The 18,675-nt window shown below is 49.5% G+C and overlaps 1 protein-coding gene and 1 non-coding gene across 3 annotated transcripts in view; one reads left to right on the top strand and one right to left on the bottom strand.

The window, feature by feature from the left end:
* CPT1A (carnitine palmitoyltransferase 1A) overlaps positions 1-18,675 on the bottom strand; it is a 106,377-nt gene that overhangs the window by 72,084 nt on the left and 15,618 nt on the right. Inside the window, exon 1 of one of the 2 annotated variants that reach the window (XM_038764025.1) lies at positions 15,509-15,553. The exons of the other annotated variant lie outside the window; for it this stretch is intronic. The gene's annotated coding sequence lies outside the window, so the exon portion shown is untranslated. Of the gene's footprint in view, positions 1-15,508; positions 15,554-18,675 lie in introns of those variants that run through there. 2 annotated transcript variants of the gene reach the window in all.
* Positions 14,042-14,124, top strand: TRNAL-CAG. The gene has a single exon. It is a non-coding gene; the product is annotated as a tRNA-Leu (tRNA).

Here is an 18,675-nt window from a genome sequence, read left to right as displayed (position 1 = left end):
GCTCTACGGTGCAGAGCTTCAGCCGAGGGCTGGGCCAGGGAGGGACTCGGCTAGCAGCCTACGGGTTTGCCCATGTGCTCTCCCTCCCTCCCTCCCTCCCACCACCCCCCGAACGGTTCTGCCACGGCAACAGCAGGCCTCTCCTTCCCCTGAACACAGACCTTCTGGCCAGGGCACTGAGGAGGGAAGGGCCCCGGGAGCCCAGGGCCTGTCCCCTACCCTCAAGGAGCTTATCGTCTGAAGGTCTCAGAGTGAGAACAAGATTAGAAAGATTCAAAAGGAACCAAGCAGCAGAGTAACAGATCCCGCTGTGACCTAAATCCCAAGCAGGCGGAGCAGCAGGAGGGAGGGCTGAGAAGCGGGCAAGCGGACGGACGGGGTTACCGGACGGCGGCCCCGTCCCCTCCCCTCCATCTTCAGCAGTGCCAGGACCTCAAGTCACCGCTACACTCACTACACTCAAATAAGCCCGGCAAGGAGCCGTTTGCGAGCGGTAGGGGGGCCCAGGGGCTCACAGGAGGCCTCAGTTTAGCGACCCTTCTGCTGCGGCCATGGCCAGGTCGTCCACGGGTCGAATACGCCACCGGTGAGCCCTCCTCCCCGTACCGCTTCATGGGAGAAGCAGTGTGGCTTAGTGGAAAGAGCACGGGCTTGGGAGTCAGAGGTCTGGGGTTCTAATCCCGGCTCTGCCACTCGTCGGCTGTGTCAGAGGTCGTGGGTTCTAATCCCGGCTCTGTCACTCGCCAGCTGTGTGATTGTGGGCAAGTCACTTAACTTCTCTGTGACTCAGTTACCTCATCTGTATAATGGGGATTAAGACTATGAGCCCCACGTGGGACAACCTGATTACCTTGAATATACTCCAGGGCTTAGAACAGTGCTTGGCACATAGTAAGCGCTTAACAAATACCAACATTATTATTATTATTATTGGGTGATGAGCAAATGAGAGAGATGACTTGTCAGTCCAGGCTACCCCAACCGGCAGGGGGGTGGGGGGGGGGTGAGTGGCAGGAATGACCAGGCTTCCAGGCCCTCCCCTCCCTCCCGCTGGGCCAGAGCAGTGGCGCTCTCAATCAATCAATCAATCATATTTATTGAGCGCTTACTGTGTGCAGAGCACTGTACTAAGTGCTTGGGAAGTACACGTTGGCAACATATAGAGACAGTCCCTACCCAACAGTGGCTCTCGAATTCCTCACTTCTCCAAAGCCAACGTTCTCTGGACAACAAGCTCCTACTGCTCCCAACACTCCTAACAACAATCCCAGCTGCTCATAGCTGGGTCTCCTGTCATGGAACTCCTTCCCATCTTCCTCGGATTGGGGGCAAAGCACGGGACTAAAGTGCACAGTAAGTGCACATTCCCTTCCCACAATGAGCTGACAGTCTAGAGGTGGAGTGCAGACATAAAAAAACAAGCTGCCTGCCCTCAAGGAACTCACCAGCTCACGGGGAGACAAACACAAAATTATTTACCAAGAGTGGGAGCTGGGGGAAGAACCAGACATTCAGACAGCCTATGGCCATGGAACAGCATGTGCTGGACACCCACGGGGAAAACATCACGTACTGAAGAGGGGGAAAAGCATAGACTAAGCGTATAATAACATGGAATAACACATTCTGAATGTCAACATGGGGAATAGCACATACTGAGCATCTAAGGGGGGAAAAGCACATGCTGAGCGCCACGTGGGGAAGAGCACATACTGAGTGCTGACACGAGAAATAGTATGTGCTGAGCGCCAACGGAAGCGGGGGGGCTGCATGGGCTGAGCGCCAGCCGTGGTCACAGCACAGGCTGAGCACCAACAGGGTGCAGGACACTGGACCGAGAGTGGGAAGTAAAAAAACCCAGATGTGACATGATCCTTACCCATGGGGAGGGTTAGGGTTAGGGTTGATTAATGGGGTGGGAAGGAGAGCAGATGAATAAATCCCCGTCTAAAAAGTTGAGCGCACAGAGTGCTAGTTACACAGGTGCTTCTGTCTGCATAAGGGTTAAGAGTGGATTTATTTAGAGCTGTACATAAACATCAGGGCTCAAAGCTGTTATATATAAGTACCAAGGGTGGTTATATATGCATAAAGGCTAAGAGTGTTTACCTACACCCAGAGCTAAAGGTTATGTATGCGGAGAAGCTAAAGGTCTCTGTTAGGATGACAGTGGAGGGAAGGGGCGGAGGGGTGGAGCGGAGAGGGAGACTAGTTCAAGGAAAATGTCCATCCATCCATCCATCCGTGACATTTATTGCACACCTACAGAGTGCTAAGCACCTGGAAAGATACCACAGCAGCCAGTGGGCTAGTACAGCAGGATCAAATCACAAGACACCCATTTCCAGCCCTTAAAGAGCTTACAATCTCCCCATCAGGAAGAGAGACCAAAATTACTTCCAGAGAGTGAAAGCTGGAGGTGGAACAAGGATAAAGCAGGAAGCAGGACTCAGGATAAAATGAATGAGAAAATATCTGACTGTGAACACAAATCAATGTCAATAAAAATGTACAGCTGTGTACACGAGTGCCTTGACAATCCGATAATTCAAGTAAAAACGTACATGCACACATGAGTATTGCGAAAACTGACAGAGAGGGCTGTCGAACCTGCAAGCTCTTTGTGGGCAATGGACATGTTTATAAACTGTCATACTGTACTCTCCCACTCAGCACAGTGCTTCGCACCCAATAAATGCCCAATATCTATCACTGATTGAAAGAACACAGGTGCTCAAAATGGGTGCTAATCCGATGGGGCTGGGTATCGGGGAGGACCTCCTGCTTTGGTTGGGGTTTATGGAGGGTCTCTAAGATGGGCAGAGCCGGGGCCTGCCAGAACTGGGAAGGAGGTTCATTATGGCGAGGGAACATGTCAGCTAATTCTGTTGAACTGTATTCTCTCAAGTGATGATGATGACGACATTTGTTAAGTGCTTATTATGTGCCAAGCACTGTTCTAAGCACTGGGGGAGGTACAAAATTATCAGGTTGTCCCAGGTGGGGCTCACAGTCTTAATCCCCATTTTACAGATGAGGTAACTGGGGTACAGAGAAGTGAAGTGACTTGCCCACACAGCTGACAGGTGGCGGAGCCAGGATTAGCACCCAAAACCTTTGACTCTCAAGCCCGTGCTCTTTCCATTAAGCCATGCTGCTTCTCCAAATGCTTAGGAGCACTCAATAAATACCACTGATTGATGGTTTGAGGAGGAAGTTTCAGGCTGGGGGTACTGCATGAGCAAGTATAATTACTCTATTTATTTATTTATTTTACTTGTACAAATCTATTCTATTTATTTTATTTTGTTAGTATGTTTGGTTTTGTTCTCTGTCTCCCCCTTTTAGACTGTGAGCCCGCTGTTGGGTAGGGGCTGTCTCTATGTGTTGCCAACTTGTACTTCCCAAGCGCTTAGTACAGTGCTCTGCACACAGTAAGTGCTCAATAAATACGATTGATTGATTGATTGATTGAAGGGGAAGGCAGGGAGACAGAAGTGATGAGAGCAGAAGCGGAAGGGGGAGGGGGCCATGCGCAGCCTAGGCACCAACGGGCAGTGGGCAGTACAGCTTCTGCCTGGGGTTTTGGAGGAGAGGAGAGATCTATCGATTGTACTTATCGAGCTCTATGTGCAGAGCACTGTACTAAGCACCTGGGAGAGTCCAAGATAACACAATAACAGACATATTCCCCATTCACAACGAGCTTTGATTAGAGAAGTAGCGTGGCCGGGTGGATAGAGCACAGCCTGGGAGTCAGAAGGTCCTCGGTTCTAATCCCGGCTCCGCTACTTGTCTGCTCTCTGACCTTGGGCAAGTCACTTAACCTCTCTGTGCCTCAGTTACCTCATCTGTAAAATGGAGTTTGAGACTGTGAGCCCCCTGTGGGACAGGGACTGTTTCTGACATGATCTGCTTGTATCCACCCCAGCACTTAGTACAGTGCCTGGCACATAGTAAGTGCTTAACAAATACTATAGTTATTGTTATTACTTTTGGACTGTCATTTTTAGTGACACTGTTATCACTTTTAGACTGTGAGCCCACTGTTGGGTAGGGACTGTCTCTATATGTTGCCAACTTGTACTTCCGAAGCGCTTAGTACAGTGCTCTGCACACAGTAAGCGCTCAATAAATACGATTGATGATGATTATGACTGTCTCTATATGTTGCCAACTTGTACTTCCCAAGCGCTTAGTACAGTGCTCTGCACACAGTAAGCGCTCAATAAATATGATTGATTGATTGATTGTTATTATTATCTTGTATCTACCCCAGCACTTAGAACAGTGCCTGGAACATAGTAAGTGCTTAACAACAAATGCCACAATTATTATTATTGTTATTACTGATGAATTGATTGGCCCAGGAAAGCCCATTAAACTTCCCTCTCCATTCTTCAAAGCACTCCAAAACTCCATATCCCTCAAGGGGCATTCCCCAATAAAGAGCGGAGGGTGATGGGCAAGAGTCAGTTGGAACTCACAAGGAAGAACAGGCCAAGGACACCCACGGCTTCTGCCAAAATGACTGATCCAATAATTGTGGTATTTGTTAAACACTTACTATGTGCCTAGTACTATTAACCGCTGGGGTAGATAAAGATCATTCATCAGAATGGACACAGTCCCTGTCCCACACTGGGCAGAGTCCAAGTAGAAGGGAAAACATATAGAAAACATTTTACAGATGAGGCAACTGAGGCACAGTGAAGTTAAGAGACTTGCCCAAAGTTACACAGCAACCTTGAGAATGGCTCGGTGGAAAGAGCACGGACTTGAGAGTCAGAGGTCGTGGGTTCTAATCCCGGCTCCGCCACTTGTCAGCTGTATGACTCTGGGTAAATCACTTCACTTCTCTGTGCCTCAGTTACCTCATCTATAAAATGGGGATTAAGACTGTGAGCCCCATGGGGGACAACCTGATTACGTTGTATCCCCCCAGCGCTCAGAACAGTGCTTGACACATAGTAAGCGCTTAACAAATACCATCATTATAATTATTATTGTTGTTATTTGAGGAAACCAAGGCACAAAGAAGTTAAGTGACTTGGCCAAAGTCACAAAACAGCCAAGTGGCAGAGCTGGGGTTAGAACCCAGGTCCTGACTGCCAGTCCTGGTTTTTTTCCATAAGGACGACGTGCTCCTTCCCTAATTGGGCCTTCGGGATTGGGAGTTAATAATAATGATGGCATTTGTTAAGCGCTTACTATGTGCAAAGCACTGTTCTAAGCGCTGGGGGGGATAAAAGGTGATCAGGTTGTCCCACATGGGGCTCATAGTCTTAATACCCATTTTGCAGATGAGGTAACTGAGGCTCAGGGAAGTTAAGTGACTTGCCCAAGGTCACAAAGCAGACATGTGTGCTGTAAGCCCACTGTTGGGTAGGGATTGTCTCTATATGTTGCCAACTTGTACTTCCCAAGTGCTTAGTACAGTGCTCTGCACACATTAAGCACTGAATAAATACGATTGAATGAATGAATGAATGAATGAATGAATGAATGAATGTGGCAGAGCTGGGATTCGAACCCATGACCTCTGACTCCAAAGCCTGTGCTCCTTCCACTGCGCGATGCTGCTTCTTTAAGAAATCACAGTGACAGCAGACTTTGGCCTTTTGCTCAGAGAAGCAGCATTTTACTACCAGGAATTTCTGTGCTTTCACAGTGGCCTCCAACTCCCCCATTTTGACTGGATGAGTTCTCGAATTTACACTCAGGAGCAAGTACAAGGCCCGGGATTTCTGCGCTTTCACAGTGGCCTCCAACTCCCCCATTTTGACGGGATGAGTTCTCCAATTTACACTCAGGAGCAAGTACAAGACCCAGGGATTTCTGCGCTTTCACAGTGGCCTCCAACTCCCCCATTTTGACTGGATGAGTTCTCGAATTTACACTCAGGAGCAAGTACAAGACCCCAGGATTTCTGCGCTTTCACAGTGGCCTCCAACTCCCCCATTTTGACTGGATGAGTTCTCGAATTTACAATCAGGAGCAAGTACAAGACCTCGGGATTTCTGCGCTTTCACAGTGGCCTCCAACTCCCCCACTTTGACGGGATGAGTTCTCGAACTGAGGCCCAGGGAAGTGAAGTGCCTTGCCCAAAGTCACACAGCTGACAGTTGGCGGAGCCGGGACTTGAACCCAAGACCTCGGCCTCCAAAGCCCGGGCTCTTTCCACTGAGCCACGGTAAATTCGAGAAGCCGCGTGGCTCAGTGGAAAGAGCACGGGCTTGGGAGCCAGAAGACATGGGTTCTAATCCCAGCTCCGCCACTTGTCAGCTGTGTGACTTTGGGCTAGTCACTTCACTTCTCTGGGCCTCAGTTACCTCATCTGTAAAATGGAGATGAAGACTGTGAGCCCCACGTGGGACAACCTGATCACCTTGTATTCCCCCCCCCACACACCCAGTGCTTAGACTTTTAGACTGTGAGCCCACTGTTGGGTAGGGACTGTCTCTATATGTTGCCAACTTGTACTTCCCAAGCGCTTAGTACAGTGCTCTGCACACAGTAAGCGCTCAATAAATACGATTGATGATGATGATGAAAAGTGCCTTGCACATAGTAAGCGCTTAACAAATGTCATCATCAGTAAGCGCTCAGTACATCTGATTGATTCTCTCGTGTTTTTCAGCGCTTAGAACAGTGCTTTGCACATAGTAAGCGCTTAATAAATGCCACCATTCTTATTATTATTATTCTTGTCAGGTCGAAAGTGCCAAGGCCCCGTCCCCGCCCCGCGCGCGCCCTGCCGAGTCATCGAGGCCCCGCCCCCCGGCCGGGTCACGTGACCGCCCGAGAAAACTGGGTGAAAGGTGACCCGGCGGCGGGGGCGCGCGCAGGCCGTTTCTATACTGGAGGCTACGAATCCTGTTTCGCTGCCTCATTACTAACCGAAGGAAACGGCACCCATTTCCTGGGGGGAGTGCGCCTGCGCACCCCACACTCATTCATTCATCCGTATTTATTAATATAATCTAATGATGGTATTTGTTAAGCGCTTACTACGTGCAAAGCACTGTTCTAAGCGCTGGGGGGCATACAAAGACTCTGGGGACTCTATGCTGGCGAGCAAAGACTCTGGCTTTGGAGTCAGAGGTCATGGGTTCAAATCCCAGCTCTGCCAATTGCCCGCTGTGTGACTTGGGGCAAGGCGCTTCACTTCTCCGGGCCTCGGTTACCTCATCTGGAAAATGGGGATTAAGACTGTGAGCCTCCTGTGGGACAACCTGATCACCTTGTAACCTCCCCTGCGCTTAGAACAGTGCTTTGCACATAGTAAGCGCTTAATAAATGCCATCATCATTATTATTATTACTAGGTAATCAGGTTGTCCCACGTGGGGCTCATAGTCTTGATCCCCATTTTACAGATGAGGGAACTGAGGCCCAGAGAAGTGTAGTGACTTGCCCAAAGTCACACAGCTGACAATAATAATAATAATAATAATAATGGCATTTATTAAGCGCTTACTATGTGCAAAGCACTGTTGTAAGCGCTGGGGAGGTTACAAGGTGATCAGGTTGCCCCATGGGGGCTCACAGTCTTAATCCCCATTTTACAGATGAGGGAACTGAGGCCCAGAGAAGTGAAGTGACTTGCCCAAAGTCACACAGCTGACAATTGGCGGAGCCGGGATTCGAACCCATGACCTCTGACTCCAAAGCCTGTTCCCTTTCCATGGAGCCACACTGCTTCCCCATATAATGATGGTTTTTATTAAGCGCTTACTATGTCCAAAGCACTGTTCTAAGCGCTGGGGAATCAATCAATCGTATTTATTGAGCGCTTACTGTGTGCAGAGCACTGGACTAAGCGCTTGGGAAGTACAAGTCGGCAACACAGAGACAGTCCCTACCCAACAGCGGGCTCACAGTCTAGAAGGGGGAGACAGAGAACAAAACCAAACATACTAACAAAATAAAATAAATAGAATAGATATGTACAAGATAATTAAATAGAGTAATAAATATGTACAAACATGCATACATATATACAGGTGCTGTAGGGAAGGAAAGGAGGTAAGATGGGGGGATGGAGAGGGGGATGAGGGGGAGAGGAAGGAAGGAGAGAGAAGAAGTGAAGTGACTTGCCCAAAGTCACACAGCTGACAATAATAATAATAATAATAATAATAATAATGATAATGATAATAATAATGATAGCATTTGTTAAGTGCTTACTATGTGCAAAGCACTGTTCTAAGCACTGGGGAGGTTACAAGGTGATCAGGTTGCCCCATGGGGGCTCACAGTCTTAATCCCCATTTTTACAGATGAGGTAACTGAGATCCAGAGAAGTTAAGTGACTTGCCCAAAGTCACACAGCTGACAATTGGCGGGGCTGGGCTTTGAACCCATGACCTCTGACTCCAAACCCCGTGCTCTTTCCATGGAGCCACACTGCTTCCCCATATAATGATGGTTTTTATTAAGCGCTTACTATGTGCAAAGCACTGTTCTAAGCGCTGGGGAATCAATCAATCGTATTTATTGAGCGCTTACTGTGTGCAGAGCACTGGACTAAGCGCTTGGAAAGTACAAGTCGGCAACACAGAGACAGTCCCTACCCAACAGCGGGCTCACAGTCTAGAAGGGGGAGACAGAGAACAAAACCAAACATACTAACAAAATAAAATAAATAGAATAGATATGTACAAGATAAATAAATAGAGTAATAAATATGTACAAACATGTATACATATATACAGGTGCTGTAGGGAAGGGAAGGAGGTAAGATGGGGGGGATGGAGAGGGGGACGAGGGGGAGAGGAAGGAAGGGGAGAGAAGTGAAGTGACTTGCCCAAAGTCACACAGCTGACAATAATAATAATAATGATAGCATTTATTAAGTGCTTACTATGTGCAAAGCACTGTTCTAAGCACTGGGGAGGTTACAAGGTGATCAGGTTGCCCCATGGGGGCTCACAGTCTTAATCCCCATTTTTACAGATGAGGTAACTGAGGCCCAGAGAAGTTAAGTGACTTGCCCAAAGTCACACAGCTGACAATTGGCAGGGCCGGAATTTGAACCCATGACCTCTGACTCCAAACCCCGTGCTTTTTCCATGGAGCCACACTGCTTCCCCATATAATGATGTTTTTTATTAAGCGCTTACTATGTGCAAAGCACTGTTCTAAGCGCTGGGGAAGTTACAAGGTGATCAGGTTGTCCCATGGGGGGTTTACAGTTTTAATCCCTATTTTACAGATGAGGCAACTGAGGCCTAGAGAAGTGAAGTGACTTGCCCAAAGTCACACAGCTGACAGTTGGCAGGGTCGGCATTTGAACCCATGACCTCCGACTCCAAAGCCCGTGCTCTTTCCACTGAGCCACGCTGCTTTGCGGATTGAGACTGTGAGCCCCAAGGAGCTGGGATTTGAACCCATGACATCTGACTCCAAAGCTCGGGCTCTTTCCACTGAGCCACGCTGCTTCTATTGAGCGCTTACTGTGTGCAGGGCACTGGACTAAGCGCTTGGGAAGTCCAAGTTGGCAACATTCATTCATTCAATCGTATTTATGGAGCGCTTACTGTGTGCAGAGCACTGGACTAAGCGCTTGGGAAGTACAGGTTGGCAACATATAGAGACGGTCCCTACCCAACTGCGGGCTCACACCCACACACACCGGGGAAAAGTGTATGAGCGCGCACACACGCATACAAGAAAAATGTGTAAGTGCGTGCGCACAACTCCGGTCAATGAGGGTTGAGGCAAAGTAAAAGTAAAAGTGTGGGGATTTTTTAAGGAAAAAAGTCCGCAAGGTCAGGAGCACTGTTCTCCGATCTTGCGGAAACCCGGAGGCCCCGAGGGCTCCGGAAGATGGGAGACCCGGCTTCTATCAATCAATAAATCAATCGTATTTATTGAGCGCTTACTATGTGCAGAGCACTGTACTAAGCGCTTGGGAAGTACAAATTGGCATCACATAGAGACAGTCCCTACCCAACAGTGGGCTCACAGTCTAAAAGGGGGAGACAGAGAACAGAACCAAACATACCAACAAAATAAAATAAGTAGGATAGAAATGTACAAGTAAAATAAATAAATAAATAAATAAATAGAGTAATAAATATGTACAACCATATATACATATATACAGGTGCTGTGGGGAAGGGAAGGAGGTAAGACGGGGGGATGGAGAGGGGGACGAGGGGGAGAGGAAAGAAGGGGCTCAGTCTGGGAAGGCCTCCTGGAGGAGGTGAGCTCTCAGCAGGGCCTTGAAGGGAGGAAGGGAGCTAGCTTGGCGGATGGGCAGAGGGAGGGCATTCCAGGCCAGGGGGATGACGTGGCTTCTAGTACCCTTCTGTTGTGGTTGGAGGAGGAGGAGGAGGAGAAGCAGCGTGGCTCAGAGGAAGGAGCCTGGGCTTTGGAGTCAGAAGTCAGGGGTTCAAATCCCAGCTCCATCAATTGTCAGCTGTGTGACTCTGGGCAAGTCACTTCACTTCTCTGGGCCTCAGTGACCTCATCTGTAAAACGGGGATGAAGACCGTGTGCCCCCCGTGGGGCAACCTGATCACCTTGTAACCTCCCCAGCGCTTAGAACAGTGCTTTGCAACATAGTAAGCGCTTAATAAATGCCATTATTAGTAGTAGTAGTAGTAATGATACTATTTGTCACTGCCACTTGTCTGCTGGGTGACCCTGGCCAAGTCACTTCAATTCTCTGGGCCTCAGTGACCTCATCTGCCAAATGGGGATTAAGACTGTGAGCCTTACGCGGAGCAGGGACTGTGTCCAACCTGATTTTCTTGTATCCACCCGAGGGCTTAGTAGAGTGCCTGGCACATAGCGCTTAACAAATACCACAATTATTATTACTATTATTTATTAAGGGCTTACCGTGTGCCGCTGTGAATTCCCTCCCAGGATTTTAGTACAGTGCTCTGCACACACGGTACGTGCTTAACAAATACAGTTCATTCATTCATTCAATCGTATTTATTGAATGCTTACTGTGTGCAGAGCACTGTACTAAGCGCTTGGGAAGTACAAGTTGGCAACTGTTAACGATCACTGTACCAAGCACTGGGGAAGCATCCCTCAGGTTTGCATTCCTTTGACCCTCAACGGGTGGGACACAATCTAAGAATCTAAGAAGAAATCGGGAAGCAGCGTGGCTCAGTGGAAAGAGCCCGGGCTTTGGAGTCAGAGTTCATGAGTTCGAATCCCGGCTCTACCAACTGTCAGCTGTGTGACTTTGGGTAAGTCACTTAACTTCTCTATGCCTCAGTTCTCTCATCTGTAAAATGGGGATTAAGATTGTGAGCCCCCCATGGGACAACCTGATCATCTTGTAACCTCCCCAGCGCTTAGAACAGTGCTTCGCACATAGTAAGCGCTTAATAAATGCTATCGTTATTTAAGAATGAAGGGGCGAGGGGGGGGAGGGAGGTCTAAACCCTCGGACAAGGCATCGTTTGCCAGGTCGCCTAGTCCTCATCTGTAAATGGGGATGAAATATCTGTTCTCTCCCTTGGACTCTGAGCACCAGTGTTTGGCCCATAGTGTAAACCCCACTAGTACGGTATCTAGCCCAGAGCTTTCTCCACAGTAAACACTGAGTCTCTGCCATCATTACTGTGTCAGACGCTCAAACAGTCGGACAGCTACTCCTCCTTCAGCCTAGGGGGCCCCGGGGGTCTGAGAAGGAACTGGAGCCAAGGTTTCTCTCTTGCCCAGCTCTGGATGGGGAGTGGGTCCTCCTCCCACACCCTAAAAGGAAGAAGGGGGAAGGAGGGGAGTAGCAGTGACTGTATTTATTAAGCGCCTACCAAGTACAACGCACCGAACTAGTGTATGGGAGAGCACGTAGCACGCTGTTCTACACCGAGTAAGCTCTCGCTTAATAAACATCACTGATGGATTGAGAAATTATGACCGGCTCCCTGACCTCAAGGAGCTCCCACTCTGAAGGCAGAATGGACTACAAGCACTTTTCATTGCGCGGAAACGACCAAAACACGGACGAGGGAAATCAGAAGGAAGGCAAGCCCCCAAACCTAACAGAATTGCCAGTATCGACGTTAATTCCCACGAAAGAATGAAACCAAGTAGAAACTGATACTTGGATTCTGACACCCTGAGAACTTGCCAAATGGCCACTACTCGGAAGGAGTCTGACAAGCATGGATGGGGCAAGATACGGCCGGCCCTTTTGCTGCGGAACGGCCCGGGGGGGAAACGTTCAGAATGGGACACCCTACTCGGTGCCAGCGGAGAGGAAAATGCCTCACGGTTCAGCCACATGAATGCAGTCGACTATTTACAAGGAAATACAAATCCTCGTAGATCTGGAATGACCAGAAATAAGACTCCCGTAGGAAAAAAAAGGCGGGAGTGGGCAACCATGCACCAGTTTCCAAAGGCTGGATGGAGGGAGCACTTTTCCTCTCAGCCCCGAGAACGTTCTGACGATGAACGTTTCAGGATGGAGGAAAGTTCCCTTTTCACAGCTATCCAGGGGGCTTTTGAGGGGAGTCATGCACCTCTAGGTTTCCCGGGCACATACCCGGAGCCCGACTGCCAAAGGCTGGCACTGGAACTTGAGAAGGTAAGCTCAAATTTGCCTTGAGCTTTGCTTACACGGACATTACTTGGACTTTGAAGCAATCTCGATAGTTAAAAATTAAGATGATTTTTGTGGATTTCTTTGGTCAGCTTTACCACAGGATGGACCGGTGTAATGATTTACATCGCCCCGGTCCCGCCCCGCTGCCAAGACTGGGGAGCCCAGTTCCTCGGCCCCAAATCGTGGCCAACGTGGTCAGCCCCGAGCTAGCCCACCACCTTTCCGCTCAACCTCCTCTGAAGTTTTCGGAGAGCGGGCCCCCTGTGCCCTTGTGCCCACCATACCCACGTGGTTTCCACGCCTTCCTGGCTTCGATTGTTGGAAGTTTGGCGAGCTGGGGCCCACCTCGAGGCCCAGGGCGAGCCGGCGGTGCTTGGTGGGGTGAGCAGGGCCCTGCGCTGGCCAGAGGAAACTATCTCGCGCCCTCCAAGGATCTCCGTGGCTAGTCTAAAGGGAACTTTACTCGGTTTCTCCCTCCTATTATTCATTCATTCATTCAATCGCATTTATTGAGCGCTTACTGTGTGCAGAGCACTGCACTAAGCGCTTGGAAAGTACAATTTGGCAACAGAGAGAGAAAAATCCCTACCCAACAATGGGCTCGCAGTCTAGAAGGGGGATACGCACAACGAAACAAAACAAGTCGACAGGTGTCAACAGCATCAAAATAAAGAGAATTATAAATCTATACACATCATTAATAAAATGAATAGAATAATAAATATGTACAAATATACACAAGTGCTTTGGGGCGGGGAAGGGGGTAGAGCAGAGGGAGTCGGGGCGATGGGGAGGGGAGGAGGAGCAGAGGAAATCCCGGCTCCGCCACTTGTCAGCTGTGTGACTTTGGACAAGTCACTTAACTTCTCTGTGTCTCAGTTACCTCATCTGTAAAATGGGGATGAAGACTGTGAGCTCCACGTGGGACAACCTAGTCAGTCAATCGTATTTATTAAGCACTTAATCAATCGTATTTATTGAGCGCTTACTGTGTGCAGAGCACTGTACTAAGCGCTTGGGAAGTACAAGTTGGCAACATATAGAGACGGTCCCTACCCAACAGTGGGCTCACAATCTAGGGTAATGGGTGCAAAGCACCGTACTAAGCGCTTGGGAGGCTGCATTATAACAATACAATGGCACACAAAGAGCTTGGCAGTACTATCGACAAGTTGCTTCTGGCTGACTCATGGCCTGACCTTGGGAGATCACCTCAACTTCTTAGGTCAAGTTGGGAAATGTCACTTGCTGCCTTCTAGACTGTGAGCCTGCTGTTGGGTAGGGACTGTCTCTATGTGTTGCCGACTTGTACTTCCCAAGCGCTTAGTACAGTGCTCTGCACACAGTAAGCGCTCAATAAATACGATTGATTGATTGATTGATTGGCAAAAACTGGCTCGCGAGGCCGGGGGGAGGTGGGGGGATCTAAAGAGCCCCACGGGGCTGCAGAAGGGCTAGGGGAGTCAGGGTGGCCAAGCGGTCTAAGGCGCTGTGTTCAGGTCGCAGCCTCCCCTGGAGGCGTGGGTTCGAATCCCACTTCTGCCATCCGCGAATCTTTTTCGGCGCTTAGAACAGTGCTTGGCACATAGCAGGCGCTTAACAAATGCCATCAGTATTATTATTACAGGAGGGCTGCCGGGGAGGGGGCTCGGCGACCAGCCCGGGCCCCTCTTCCCGGCCACCTGCTCCCGGGAAGAAGTGGGTTGGGGGAGGGCAGGGTCAACTTGAACTTCCCACTTCTGCCATCCGCGAATCTTTTTCGGCGCTTAGAACAGTGCTTGGCACATAGTAGGCACTTAACAAATGCCATCATTATTATCATTGCAGGAGGGCTGCAGAGGAGGGGGCTCGGCGACCAGCCCGGGCCCCTCTTCCCGGCCACCTGCTCCCGGGCCGAAGTGGGTTAGGGGGTGGGCAGGGTCAACTTGAACTTCCCACTTCTGACATCTGCGAATCTTCTTCGGCGCTTCGAACAGTGCTTGGCACATAGCAGGCGCTTAACAAATGCCATCATTATTATTATTACAGGAGGGCTGCAGGGGAGGGGGCTCGGCGACCAGCCCGGGCCCCTCTTCCCGGCCACCCGCTCCCGGGCAGAAGTGGGTTAGGGGGTGGAAAGGGTCAACTTGAACTTCCCAAGCTTGAGAAGCAGCGTGGCTCAGTGGAAAGAGCCCGGGCTTTGGAGTCAGAGGTCATGGGTTTGAATCCCCACTCCGCCGCATGTCTGCTGTGTGACCTTGGGCAAGTCACTTAACTTCTCTGAGCCTCAGTGACCTCATCTGTAAAATGGGGATTACGACTGTGAACCCCCCATGGGACAACCTGATCACTTTGTATCCCCCCAGCGCTTAGAACAGTGCTTTGCACATAGTAAGCGCTTAGCAAATGCCAAAAGACAAAACAAACAAAACAAGCGCTTAGTCCAGTGCTCTGCACACAGTAAGCGCTCAATAAATACGATTGATTGAATGAATGAATGAATAGGGGACAGACGCGGGCTGAACTGGGCAGGGCTACGTAGGCCGTTGGCCGGGCGCCTCTCTCCCGGTCCGGTCCCGCCCCTCTAATGGGAACTTTACTCGGTTTCTCCCTCCTATTAGTCAATCATATTTATTAAGCACTGAATGTGTGCAAAGCTCCTAAGGGCTTGGGAGACTACACTATAACAACAATACAAAGGCACATTCCCTGCCCACCAGTCCCCACCGGCCACAGCCCCCCGACCTTGAGCCCCGCTCCCACTCCGGGTGACAGGCTCGCTTCCCGCTCAGTCATCATCATCATCAATCGTATTTACTGAGCGCTTAGCACTGGACTAAGCGCTTGGGAAGTACAAATTGGCAACATAGAGAGACGGTCCCTACCCAACAGTGGGCTCACAGTCTCGCTCCGTGTGCCCCAGTCACTCCGGCGCCTTCCGCCCCGTTACCTGAGGGAGCGGGAACGGGAACGGGAACGGGAACGGGAACGGGAACGGGAGCAGGAGCAGGAGCAGGAGCAGGAGCAGGAGCAGGGAAGAAGGCGGCGGGAGAAGCACCGCGGCTCGACAGGCCGGGAGGGAGGGAGGGAGGGAGAGAAGGAGGGAGGGCGCGCGCGGCCGGGAGAAGCCGGCTGCCACCCGATTGGCTGAGCCGCAGCGATGACGTCTGAAGGGGGCGTGGCCGGGCCCCGAATGGGGCGGGGCCTGTGGTGATGAGCCTTCATTCATTCATTAATAATAATAATGATGGCATTTATTAAGCGCTTACTTATGTGCCAAGCACTGTTCTAAGCGCTGGGGAGGTTACAAGGTGATCAGGTTGTCCCACGGGGGGCTCACAGTCTCCACCCCCGTTTGACAGATGAGGTCACTGAGGCCCAGAGAAGTGAAGTGACTTCATCATCATCATCGTCAATTGTATTTAATAATAATAATAATAATAATGGCATTTGCTAAGCGCTTACTATGTGCAAAGCACTGTTCTAAGCGCTGGGGGGGGATACAAAGTGATCAGGTTGTCCCACGGGGGGCTCACAGTCTAAATCCCCATTTTACAGATGAGATCACTAAGGCCCAGAGAAGTTAAATGACTTCAGCATCGTCATCATCAATCGTATTTAATAATAATAATAATAATAATGGCATTTGTTAAGCGCTTACTATGTGCCAAGCACTGTTCTAAGCGCTGGGGAGGTTACAAGGTGATCAGGTTGTCCCACGGGGGGCTCACAGTCTCCACCCCCGTTTGACAGATGAGGTCACTGAGGCCCAGAGAAGTGAAGCGACTTCATCATCATCATCGTCAATTGTATTTAATAATAATAATAATAATAATAATAATGGCATTTGTTAAGCGCTTACTATGTGCAAAGCACTGTTCTAAGCGCTGGGGAGGTTACAAGGTGATCAGGTTGTCCCACGGGGGGCTCACAGTCTTCACCCCCGTTTTACAGATGAGGTCACTTGAGGCCCAGAGAAGTGAAGTGACTTCATCATCGTCAATCGTATTTAATAATAATAATAATAATAATGGCATTTGTTAAGCACTTACTATGTGCAAAGCACTGTTCTAAGCACTGGGGGGGATACAAAGTGATCAGGTTGTCCCACGGGGGGCTCACAGTCTCAATCCCCATTTTACAGATGAGGTCACTGAGGCCCAGAGAAGTGAAGTGACTTCATCATCATCATCATCAATCGTATTTAATAATAATAATAATAATGGCATTTGTTAAGTGCTTACTATGTGCAAAGCACTGTTCTAAGCGCTGGGGGGGATACAAGGTGATCAGGTTGTCCCACGGGGGGCTCACAGACTCAATCCCCATTTTACAGATGAGGTGACTGAGGCCCAGAGAAGTTAAGTGACTTTGCCCAAAGTCACACAGAATAGAATAGATCAATCAATCAATCATATTTATTGAGCGCTTACTGTGTGCAGAGCACTGGACTAAGCGCTTGGGAAGTACAAGCTGGCAACGTATAGAGACAGTCCCTACCCAACAGTGGGCTCACAGTCTAGAAGGGGGAGACAGAGAACAAAACCAAACATATTAACAAAATAAAATAAATAGGATATGTACAAGTAAAATAAATAAATAAATAGAGTAATAAATATGTACAAACATATATACATCTATACAGGTGCTGTGGGGAAGGGAAGGAGGTACGACGGGGGGATGGAGAGGGGAATGAGGGGGAGAGGAAGGAGGGGGCTCAGTGTGGGAAGGCCTCCTGGAGGAGGTGAGCTCTCAGTAGGGCCTTGAAGGGAGGAAGAGAGCGAGCTTGGTGGATAGGCAGAGGGATTGGGGGCATTCCAGGCCAGGGGGATGAGGTGGGCCAGGGGTCGACGGCGGGACGGGCGAGAACGAGGCCTAACGGTGCAGAGATTAGCGGTGGCAGAGGAGCGGAGGGTGCGGGCTGGGCTGGAGAAGGACAGAAGGGAGGGGAGGGAGGAGGGGGCGAGGGGATGGATGGACAGCCTGGAAGCCCAGGGTGAGGAGTTTCTGCCTGATGCGCAGATTGATTGGTAGCCACTGGAGATTTTTGAGGAGGGGAGTGACATGCCCAGAGCGTTTCTGGACAAAGACAATCCGGGCAGCGGCGTGAAGTATGGATTGAAGTGGGGAGAGACGCGAGGATGGGAGATCAGAGAGGAGGCCGATACAGTAGTCCAGACGGGATAGGATGAGAGATTGAACGAGCAGGGTAGCGGTTTGGATGGAGAGGAAAGGGCAGATCTTGGCAATGTTGCGGAGCTGAGACCGGCAGGTCTTGGTGACGGCTTGGCTGTGACGGCTGTTTGTACATATGTATTACTCTATTGATTTATTTGTACGTATTTATTCTATTTATTTTATTTTGTTAATATGTTTTGTTTTGTTGTCTGTCTCCCCCTTCTAGACTGTGAGCCCACTGTTGGGTAGGGACCGTCTCTATATGTTGCCAGCTTGTACTTCCCAAGCGCTTAGTCCAGTGCTCTGCACACAGTATGCGCTCAATAAATACGATTGAATGAATGAATGAATGTTCTAAGCGCTGGGGAGGATACAAACTGATCAGGTTGTCCCAAGCGGGGGGGCTCACAGTCTTCATCCCCATTTTACAGATGAGGTCACTGAGGTACAGGGAATAATAATAATAATAATAATGATGATGGTATTTGTTAAGCACTTACTATGTCCTTCCAGACTGTGAGCCCGCTGTTGGGTAGGGACCGTCTCTATCCCCCTTCTCCCCCTCCCTATCCCCTCTACCTCACCTCTTTCCCCTCCCCACAGCACCTGTATATATGTATATATGTTTGCACATATTTACTACTCTATTTATTTTATTTGTACATATTTATTCTATTTATTTTATTTTGTTAATATGTTTCGTTTTGTTGTCCGTCTCCCCCTTCTAGACTGTGAGCCCGCTGTTGGGTAAGGACCGTCTCTATATGTTGCCAACTTGGACTTCCCAAGCGCTTAGTACAGTGCTCTGCACACAGTAAGCGCTCAATAAATACGATTGAATGAATGAATGTTGCCGACGTACTTCCCAAGCGCTTAGTACAGTGCTCTGCACACAGTAAGCACTCAATAAATACGATTGAATGAATGAATATGTGCAAA

Source organism: Tachyglossus aculeatus, chromosome 22 (assembly GCF_015852505.1).
Source record: "Tachyglossus aculeatus isolate mTacAcu1 chromosome 22, mTacAcu1.pri, whole genome shotgun sequence".
Classification (NCBI taxonomy): domain Eukaryota; kingdom Metazoa; phylum Chordata; class Mammalia; order Monotremata; family Tachyglossidae; genus Tachyglossus; species Tachyglossus aculeatus.
The sequence above is the reverse complement of the archived record's forward strand: the minus strand, read 5'-3'. Positions and strand labels throughout refer to the sequence as shown.